Source organism: Notamacropus eugenii, chromosome 5, assembly GCF_028372415.1.
Source record: "Notamacropus eugenii isolate mMacEug1 chromosome 5, mMacEug1.pri_v2, whole genome shotgun sequence".
Classification (NCBI taxonomy): Eukaryota; Metazoa; Chordata; class Mammalia; order Diprotodontia; family Macropodidae; genus Notamacropus; species Notamacropus eugenii.
In genome coordinates this window covers 150085012-150095697 of record NC_092876.1, presented here as the reverse complement: position 1 = coordinate 150095697, position 10686 = coordinate 150085012, and the positions used below count along the sequence as shown (strand labels likewise).

The 10686-nt window shown below is 37.8% G+C and overlaps 1 pseudogene; it reads left to right on the top strand.

Moving 5' to 3' along the window:
• The first annotated feature begins 368 nt into the window (after positions 1 to 368).
• Positions 369 to 2781, top strand: LOC140507705 (endoplasmin-like; annotated as a pseudogene).
• Positions 2782 to 10686: the final 7905 nt, after the last annotated feature.

Here is a 10686-nt window from a genome sequence, read left to right as displayed (position 1 = left end):
TGGAAAAGGGGTCACCCACTCCTATGGGCTGCTAAGGAATTGGCACTTAGAGGGTAAACAAGCCAGCCTAGCTAAAGCAGCAAGGCACCCTGAGGGAAAACTTGTGCCAGGTGAATGAAACAACCACCACCACCTTGACCACTGTTTCTCCTCAGACCCTGGAGACAGTTCAGGACCTTGAACTCAATAGTCTTAAAAATACTACTTCTAATTGAAGGTTAGAAATTATTGTGGACAAAGGGCTCACTTCCTCATTATCATTAGCAACTAGTGCTAAATAACTGTCATCAACAGGCAGATGAGCACTAGAGCCCTGGGAATAGCAGCACTCCCCTCCCCAACCCCAGATCACCAGTCTTGCTTTCAGCATGAAGCTCACATCCATCATCCAGGAAGCAGTTTCTATGGTGAAAGGGCCAACCACCCTAACCAATTGCCAACAAGAAGGTACCGTGAACAAAAGACAGGAAGCAGCATGTGCCAGGTAAGTCAAATCACCACTACTACTTTGACCACCATCTCCCCTCGGATCCTGATAGAAACAATCTATGGACCTGAACTCAAAAGACTTGGGAATGTTACAGCCCAATACCTAAAACCTTCTTCCTGGGAAACAATGCCTCTTATAAAGGCAGAGATGGCACATGATGTAGGAGAAATATGTATCATAGAAGCTAGGCAAGGTTTTTTTGCTTATTTTTGTTGTTGTTGTTGTTTTCTCTTTAAAAGTATTGACACTATGCTGGAGATTTAACTGTCTTGGGAAACTAAGGCCATAGATTCATAAGGCCAGACAGTAAAGAGAAAAAAAGTTGTTCTTCATTGAACTTCAAATCAACAGACCAGCATGGCCAACAAAGAGACAGTGAAGCTATGTTCAAATGACTTAGTGCCTTATCTTTTAATATCCTTTCCATGATATGGCTAAGAAAATCTCTTTGTTATTTGTGAGAAGGTATATGATTTTCTCATTTTGTTCCAATTTTGAACCTGGAGATTGAATTAGACTCGGCCTATAAGTTTATCAAACTTAGAATAACATGCTAGAATGGATAATTAACACCTTGGATGACACAATCAAGATTCATAAAAAGCATTGACCGGGATGAATTAAACAAGATAAATTATGATAAGGATTGGGACAGCTAGGTGGTGCAATAGATAGATCACTGGGCTATGAATCAGAAAGACTCATCTTTCTAAGTTCAAATCTGGCCTCAGACATTTACTATTTGTGTGACCCTGGGCAAGTCACTTAACACTGTTAGCCTTAGTTTCATGGATAAAATGAGCTGGAGAAGGAAATGACAAACCACTCTTGAATCTTCACCAAAAAATTAAAGTAAACAAACAAAACCTAATGGGGTCACAGAGAGTCAGACATAGCTGAAGACAACTGAAAAACAACAACAATAAGTAAAGATCAATATAAAGTAATACATTTGAACTAAAAATCTTTTTTTATAAGTGCAGTATGGAGTAATTATGTGCATAAAGTACTTTATATGAAAAAAATAATTACTTGAGTTTTTAGAGTAATATAAGGTCAGGTTACTTCCATAATGAGAAGATTCAAATTAAAAAAATTTAACAAGACAAGTATAACTGAGATCGTCTTCAATGATCTCAGCTTTGAAATTAGTGTCAAACTCTTTCCAAAAAGTTTTATTATATTTCTTTTCAGCAATATTCTTTGTCACATCAAAGGTTTTACTGACCAGTTCCTTTCTAATAGCCTTAAGCAATTTATATTGTCAAAGAGTTAAGAACATGATAGATAGGTGGTGCAGTGAGTAGAGCACTGGCCCTGAGGTCAGGAGGACCTGAGTTCAAATTCACCCTCAGATGCTTGACACATTTACTAGCAATGTGACTTTGGGCAAGTCACTTAATGCCAACTACTCCCTCCAAAAAAAAGAGTTAAGACCAGTATATGGAAAGGATGAAAGAGAACCAGGATAAAATCTACTTCATGGCATGATCTAGCAGAAAGAAGCAGAATCCTCCTTGTATGTTGAGAAGCTTCTGAAAAAGGGCTACAAAATTAGGTATCTGACAGAGATTATCTATGAACACTGTATCCAGGCTCTTCCAGAGTTTGATGGAAAGAGACTGAAGAATATTGGCGGGAAAGAGTTAAATTTGACAAAAATAAGAAAACTATCAAAGTCAAGACACCATGGAGAAGGAATATGAGCCACTACTTGAAAGGATAAAAGAAAAAGTGCTTAAGTACAAGGTTGTAAAGGCTGTGATTTCACAGCACCTGACAGAATCTCCATGTGCTCTTGTGGTCAGCCAGTATGGGTGATCTGGAAACATGGAAAGAATAATGAAAGCCCAGGCTTCCCAGATCAGCATGGATATTTCTGCAAATTCCTATGCCAGTCAGAAGAACGCACTTGAAATTAATCCTAGACATCAAGGACATGCTCTGATGGATTAAAGATGAAGATGACAAAACCATTTTAGACCTTGCTATAATCCTACTTGAAACAGTCAACACTATGATCAGGATACCTCTTACCAAACACCAAAGAATATAGGGACAGGATCAAAAGAATGCTTTGCTAAAGTTTCAATATCCTGCCTACCATAAAGGTGGAAGAAGAGCCTGAAGAAGACCAGGAATTTAACAGAACAGAAGACACATTGGAAGATTCAAAACCAGAAGACAAAGTTTATGTGAATGTAAAGGAACAGGAAGAAACAAATAAACAATCTGCAAGTGGAAAAGATGAATTATTAGCTCTCACCATTGGAATCTACTATGTCCAGTGAAGGTAGAAAATGTGAATTTAAATTGTTTGGTTTGGGGAGGTTTGGGATGTTTGGGAGTTTTTTGCCATTTTTTACTCCCCATAAAAGTGTCAAGATTGCAGGTTACAGGAAGAAGCAGGATTTTGTTTATTTCTTTGCTTTTAATTTGAAAATTTTTTAAACACTTCTCATGAATGTGAATTTGTGCTATTTAACAATTTGGTGTAAAATATTGTCATGTGTACTAAAAATTTTTAAAAAACCTCAACCCCTTGGAAAAATGAATAGCATATGGTCAAAATGATACTACAGTAGGATATGGCAGCCAAGGAAGTGAATAAAACTTTAAGCTTTACTTCCTTTCCAGGTTACATGCTTGACTCAACTTTTTCTATGAGGTCACAGAAACCTCTTTACACTATAAGCTCACTTCACCTCTGGACTTCTAACATGGAAGAGCTGTGCTGCTGTGTCCTCTTCTTCTGATTACTTGGTTCCTTCCCAAACCTTCATTTTAAGGAGGGCACTCAGAACAATGATGTCTTCATTCCTTCCAGACTTTCTCTGCCTTGTCTTTGCATGATCTCCTTGCTGACACAAATCTTTATCTTTCTTTTATGTGTTCTCTTCCCCCGTTAGAATTTCAGCAAATTGATGTCAGGTAGCCTTTCTTCTGCCTACTTGTATTTGCATTTCTAGCACTCAACAGAGTTCCTAGCACATAGGAAGTCCATAATCAATGCTGGTTGCCTTGCCTTCACTAAATGAGGGACCACACTCTTGTCTAGTAAAGTTATACCTAGAATATTGTGCTCAGTTCTGGGTGCCACATTTTGGGAAAGGCATTGATAAGCTGAAGAACATCTGGATGATTACAACCAGCATGGCAAAGACGCTCCCAATCATGGCATTTGACCACTGAAGATGCTCAGCATGTTCCACCTTGAAAAGAGAAAGCTTAAAGGAGACATCATGGCTGTATTCAAGAAATCAGATGGGGTTCATATGGAATAAGGAAGCAGTTTAATTTATTTGCACCCAGAAAACAGAAATTAGAACAATGGATAGAAGCCTGATGTAAGGAAACATTTCTTAACAGCTGAGCTATCCAGAATTGGAATAGACTGCCTCAGGAATAGTGGATACCTCCTTGTTAGAAGTCTTCAGGTGTAGTTTAAAGGGTCACATAATGTGAATGCTGTAAAGGAGATCCCTGATCAGTATGGGTCACACTAGATAACATCTGAGTTCCCTTCAATTCTGAAGTTACAGTTTCTGTATTCCTACAGTAAATTTAGTCTCACAGTTAGGTTAAATAAAAATCACCATCTAAGACTGGAGAGGGGCAGAGCCAAAATGGAGGAGTAGAAAGACTGACCTGCTCTAGCTTTGCCCCCATACCCCATAACATATCTGTAAAAATGACTCTAAACAAACTCTAGAGCAGCATAAGCCACAAAACAACAGAGTGAAAGAGATTTCCAGCCCAAGAGAGCCTGGAAGGTCAACAGGAAAGGTCTATTGCACCAGACTCAGAGAGGAGCACAGCCCAGTCTTGGCCATGGGGCTCTACAGGGACAAGGCTGGAACAGACTTCATGGTGGGGAATCATGAGTAGGAGCTGTGGTTCCTAGATTTCTCAACCCACAAATGTCAAAGACAGCTTCAAAGGTCAGTAAGAAAGCCCTTTCACCTAGGTGAAAGGGGAGTTTGGGTCCGGCCTCAATTCTGGTCACAGTGTGATGACAGTCACTGTGGCAGCAACAGTCACTTTTGGAGTCTTCTGCCTAAAGACCCTGGGGGAACTTAGCAGCTGATCTGGATCTCAGCACTGAGTGGTGGTCCTGGAGTGAGGAGCACTGGTGCTGGCATTGTAGAGCTGATGGTGGCTGTGGAGAGGGAACTCTACTTGCAGATCCTAGGCAGAAAAGAGTGCTTGTGTTTTCTCAGAGAGAAGAGCACAGGCTAAGAGAGGAGTAAATTCCTGTCCCTGAATTGTGTTACCTTGTAGGAACTAAGAACTTACAGGTCTCTGAAGTATACTCTCCACTTGACAAAGGACTCAAAAGTCAAGCAACTGGGTGGGAAAATGTTCAATAAAGGTGAAAAATAAGACTATAGAAGGTTACTTTCTTAATGAAAAGGTATTTTATTCCATCCTTTCAGATGAAGAACAAAGCATACCATCAGAGGAAAACATCAAAGTCAAGGTTTCTACATCCAAAACCTCCAAAATATATATGCAATGGTCTCAGGCCAAGGAAGAGCTCAAAAAGGATTTTGAAAATTAATAAGAGAGGTGGAGGAAAAATTGGGAAGAGAAATGAGACCAATGCCAGAAAATCATGAAAAGCGAGTCAACAGCTTGCTAAAGGAGATCCAAATAAATGCTGAAGAAAAGAACACCTTTAAAATTAGACTAATCCAAATGGCAAAAGAGGTCCAAAAAGCCAAAGAGGAAAAGAATGCTTTAAAAAGCAAAATTGACCAAATGGAAAATGACTTTTAAAAGCTCTCTGATGAAAATAGTTCTTTAAAAATCAAAATGGAGAAGACAAAGGCTAATAACTTTATGAGAAGCCAAGAAATTATAAAACAAAACCAAAAGAATGAAAAAATAAAAGATAATGTGAAATATCTTATTGGAAAAACAACTGACCTAGAAAATAGATCCAGGAGAGAGCATTTAAAACATTGGTCTACCTGAAAACCATGATCCAAAAAAGAGCCTAGAAATTATCTTTCATGAAATTATCAAGGAAAACTACCCTGATATTCTAGAACCAGAGCATAAAATAAATATTGAAAGAATCCACCAGTCACCTCCTGAAAGAGATCCCAAAAGGACAACTCCTAGGAATATTGTAGCCAAATTCCAGAGCTCCCAGGGCAAGGAGAAAATATTACAGCAGCCAGAAAGAAACAATTCAAGTATTGTGGAAATAAAATCAGGATAGCACATTATTTAGCAGTTTCTACACTAAGGTATTGCAGGGCTTGGAATATGACATTCCAGAGGTCAAAAGAAATAGGATTAAAACCAATAATCACCTACGCAGCAAAACTGAGTATAATACTTCAGGGGAAAACACGGAATTTCAGTGAAATAGAGGACTTCTAAGCATTCTTGCTGAAAAGACCAGAGCTGAAGAGGAAATTTGACTTTTAAATACAAGAATCAAGATAAATATGAAAAGGTAAACAGGAAAGAGAAGCCTTAAGGAACTCATTAAAGTTGAACTGTTTGCATTCCTATATGGAAAGATGTTATTTGTAAATCATGAGACATTTTTCAGTATTAGGGTAGTTAGTAGGAATATATAAACACATACACACACGTGTGTGTATGGATATGTATATATGTGTATATCATATATATGTGTGTGTATACACACACACACACACACACACACACACACACACACACACACATATATAGATAGATATATAGATATATATTCAGAGGGCACAGGGTGTATTTGTCCTTCATTCCCAAAGAAGACCATGCCATCAGAGAAATAATGACATGACTTGCACTTGACTTTGTTTTGAGTGAGGGAGGGCTGAACATGAAAGGAGAATATCTAAAAAAACCAAAATTTACTGTTGAATGGAATTTACTAGAAGTAAGAGAAAGGGAGAGGTAGAATGTAAAAGAGACATGTAAAGAACATAAAAGAGGGAAGAAAGAGCTTTTACAATGGAGGGGAAAAAGGGGAGATGACAGGAAATAATTGAACCTTAATCTTATGGGATTTGGTTTAAGGAGGGAATAACACACACACAATTGGATATGGAACTCTATTTTACCTTGTAGGAAGGCAAGGGGGAAGGGAATAGGAGAGAAAAGGTAATAGAAGGAGCAGCAAATTGAGGAAAGGAATAATCAGAAGCAAGCACTATTGTGGGAGGACAGGTTAAGGGAGAGAATGGAATAAATGAAGGGCAGGATAGGACAGAGGGAAATGTGGTTAGTCTTTTTCAACATAACTAATATGGAAATGCTTTGCATTGTTACACATGTATGACCTATATTGAATTGCTTGTTTTCTCAATGAGGGTTGGCAGGGAGGAAGGGAGAGAAAATGGAACTCAAAGCTCTAAGAATGAATGCTAAAAATTGTTATAGTATTCAACTGGAAATTAAGCTATACAAGCAATGGAATATAAAAATCTATTTTGCCTTTCAGGAAAATAGAAGGAAAGGGGGATGGAAGAAGGGTGGGTAAAAGAAGGGAGGACAGACTGAAGGAAGGGGTGGATAGAGTGATGCTGTCCTGGGGTGGGGAGTGGGAGAGATTGGGAGAAATTTTAGAATTCAAGTTCTTATGGAAGTGAATGTTAGGAGCTGAAAAATAAATTTTTTTTTAAAAAAATATGCATCTGAGCCTTAAAATGATGAAACTGTGGTTACATTAGAGTTTACTTGAAAAGAATCAGGGCACTTTAATAGACAAAGCTCATTGTGAATTAACAGTGTGATATTCCAGCCCCTCCTCCAAAAAAAAAAAAAAGATAAAGCAATCTTAGCCTGAATTAGGAGAGCAGTAGTATCAAGGAATAAGGATGTGATAATCTTACATTGGTATCTTGCCTTGGTCTGACCAAGTTTGTGTTCAGTTCTAGGCACTATATTTAGGAATGAAGAACATTGAAGAACTTTAGGGGATCCAGAGGAATACAGTTAGTATGGTAGAGGGTCCCAAGTTTCTGACATCTGACAGTCAGTTAAATGATATTTAACCTGGAAAAGTAGGAAAGAGAAGGGCATTAACATTTACATAGCTCAAAATACATTACAGTTATCATCTGCTTTGATTCTCACAACAACATTACAAGGTAGGTGTTTCTATCATCAAGAAAATACAGGTAAACAAAGGTTAAATGACTCGTCCAGGATCTCATAACTAGTTAAGTACCTGGGACCAGATTTGACTTAGGTCTTCTTGACTCCAGGACCAGCATTGTATCCACTGCAGGAACTAGTAGCTTCCGGTAAAAGCTCAGAGGTATTGCTGTTTTCAAAGCACTAGAAAGGCTGCCCTGTGGAAGAGGAAGGGAATGCATAACTGATAAGAACTTAGCATGAGCTAGGCACTATGCTAAGCTCCTTATAAAATATCTCACTTTATCATCAAGCAAACTAATGAGATACTGTTATTATGGCCATTTTGCAGTTGGAAAAACTGAGGTAGACAGAAGCTAAGTGCCTTGTCCAGAGTCACACAACTAGAAAGTGTCTGATGCTGGATCTGAACTTAAGCATTCCTGACTCCAGACCTGCCGCTGTGCTACCTACCTGCCTCAAGTCTAAGAGGAATTAAGCTTGCTCTGTTTGTCTCTAGGAGTCAGAGCTAGGGACAAGGGGCAAAAAATGCAAAGAGGTCACATTAGAAACACTATAAAAATACTTCCTAATAATCAGAGATATCTCAAAGTGGAGTGTGTCACCTCAGAATTTCTATGAGTTACCCTTATTGGAGGACTTCCAGCAAAAGCTACATAAACTTCTGTGGAGTATCTTCTCAAAAGTAATCTCTAGGTAAGGTGAAGTCAGTGGCCACTTATGTCCATTCCCATTTGACTATGTAGATTTGGTGCTAAGGCTTTGTTGTTGTTTTGGTTTTTTGTTGTTGTTTTCTTTCAATGGAGAGAAAATAAACGCTGTATAATTAAAAAAAAAACCATTAAAAACTCCACAAATGTGTGAAATTTCTATTTAAAAAAAAATGGTAACTCTGCTTTTCTATTTCATGGCAAGGAAGGATCATTTTTGCACTGATCATGAAGGAAAGCTTCCTGGAGAATATACCTTCTACCACAGAGCAATACGATGGTTGGCAATATGTGCAGAATGAGGTAGACCTTTTCAAATACGGTCAATATATTGTTTTGGTTTGTTTAACTGCAGTTATTTACCGCAAGTGAGATTTTATTTTATTTTTGCAAGTGAGGATTCATTGGGAGTGATAGAAATAACGGTAAAAAGAAAGTTTTACATATATACATATATATATATATGTTTGTGTGTGTATATATGTGTACATCATATATTTATATATATATATACATATACACACAATATGTAATTTGTAAATAAGGTTATCTACATGTGCATATAATTACATAGTCTTACATATAAAAACAAAATTTTATGGAGGAGATGACATTTATGCTAGGTTGTAAAGGATGGATAGTATGCCTGCCTATAGATTGTATCTGTCCTTTCTTTCTTGAAGAGGATCATGACATCAGGGAGATGATGACATGATTTTGATTTGAGTGAAGGAAGACTGTATAAGATCACCAGCCTCATGTTCTCCTCCAGAGTCATCTGGATTCCAGTGGCCAGATATTCATCAGGAAGACTGGAGGTGATCTGGGATGCAATGGGAGACCCTGGCCCTTTTAGGTTAAGGTCTTTACAGGTTCTTACTTTGAGTGAGATAAGCCCCATTCAGTGAATAGTCCTCTTTAAGTAGTTACTCATGGGATGATCCATTTAATTAGAAAAAAATTAAAAAATAAATCAAGTTGGGAAGGGAAGACCCTCAGGGTTCCTGGTCAAAAGAGAAACAGTTAGTATTTAGCATTTACACTTACTCTGTGATACGAGGGCAGGAACCTGTTGTCCAGTGTAAGAGCTCCAGAGCAAATTGGGCTTAAAGCCTGGTCTTTGAGAAAGAAATCTAACCAATAAACCCAAAGGAAAAAAGACAGCTTTTGGCCATTGAAAAGTACTCTCCCCAGGGTAGGAAGGGAGGGGAGGTGACAGCACAGGGGATTTGAGTGAGGGTGGGCTGTGCAAGTTCATCAGTCTAACTTTCTGCTCTAGAGCCATTTGGGTCTGCAGATATATATTAGAGGGAAGAGTTCACCACACACAGAGAAGAGTGTGTTTGAAAATACAGAAGCAGAAAAGCATAGTACATTCTCTAAAAACATAGAACAGACATTTATGGCAACATATGGGTGCATGAATTCATTTTAGTGACAAGTTTTTATTGCAAAGGTATAAATGGGGCTACTGCAATAGTTTGGATAATGTTTCCATCCTCAAGTGGCTTGGAGTCCAGTAAGGGGAATAAGGCTTGTACTAAAAAAAATAAAAAAACAAACAAAAAAAACCCTGCAGTCCACAATAAACTCATAAGCAACAAAAAAATATATTTCAAGATCTCCTGGGAGAGATGAATTTTTTCTACCCTGAGGCATGAGGGAGGAATTCATGGATGAATATTATTTGAGTTGAGTCTTGAAGGGTAGATCTTTTTGAAAGACTGGTTAATATCAGGATGGTTAGGGGAGCAGTTAAGGTTCATGGAACTATGTGAGCAAAAGCCCAGTGAATTCTCCTCAAAGCAATTCCACTAGAGCATGTCTATTTTATGGGCATGCATGAAGACCTGAGTTTGAATCCTGCCTAAGATACTTGTTACATATGTGATTTTGGATAAATCACTTAATCTTTGAGCTTCCTTTTCCTCACGTGAAAAATGGGAATATAATAGCAAATATGTTATATAAATGTGAGCTTACATTATTATTATTATTAATATGATTATTAGGCAAAGGAAGAAGAGGAGAGGGAGTCTATGCAACATATTTGATGGTTGTTATATATAAATCCACATACCTTAATATGAACTGTGATCCAAATGGTCCTATGACAATCACATTTTTGCCATTTCCAAACTGAATTATTTTCCATCCTTTCCAAAACAATCTTCCTCAGTATTTCTAAAGTCATCATTGATATGCATAATCAATTCAGAGGCATTTCAAAATATGAGAGAGTTTTAGTCAATAACTCTTGCACTTCTTGATAGATTTTTTTCAGTTGCTGGATATACCACCAGTTTGTTAACTTTTGGGGGCATTGATAAATTTATAAACCAGTTCTAAGAATGTGATTGTTAATGGAAA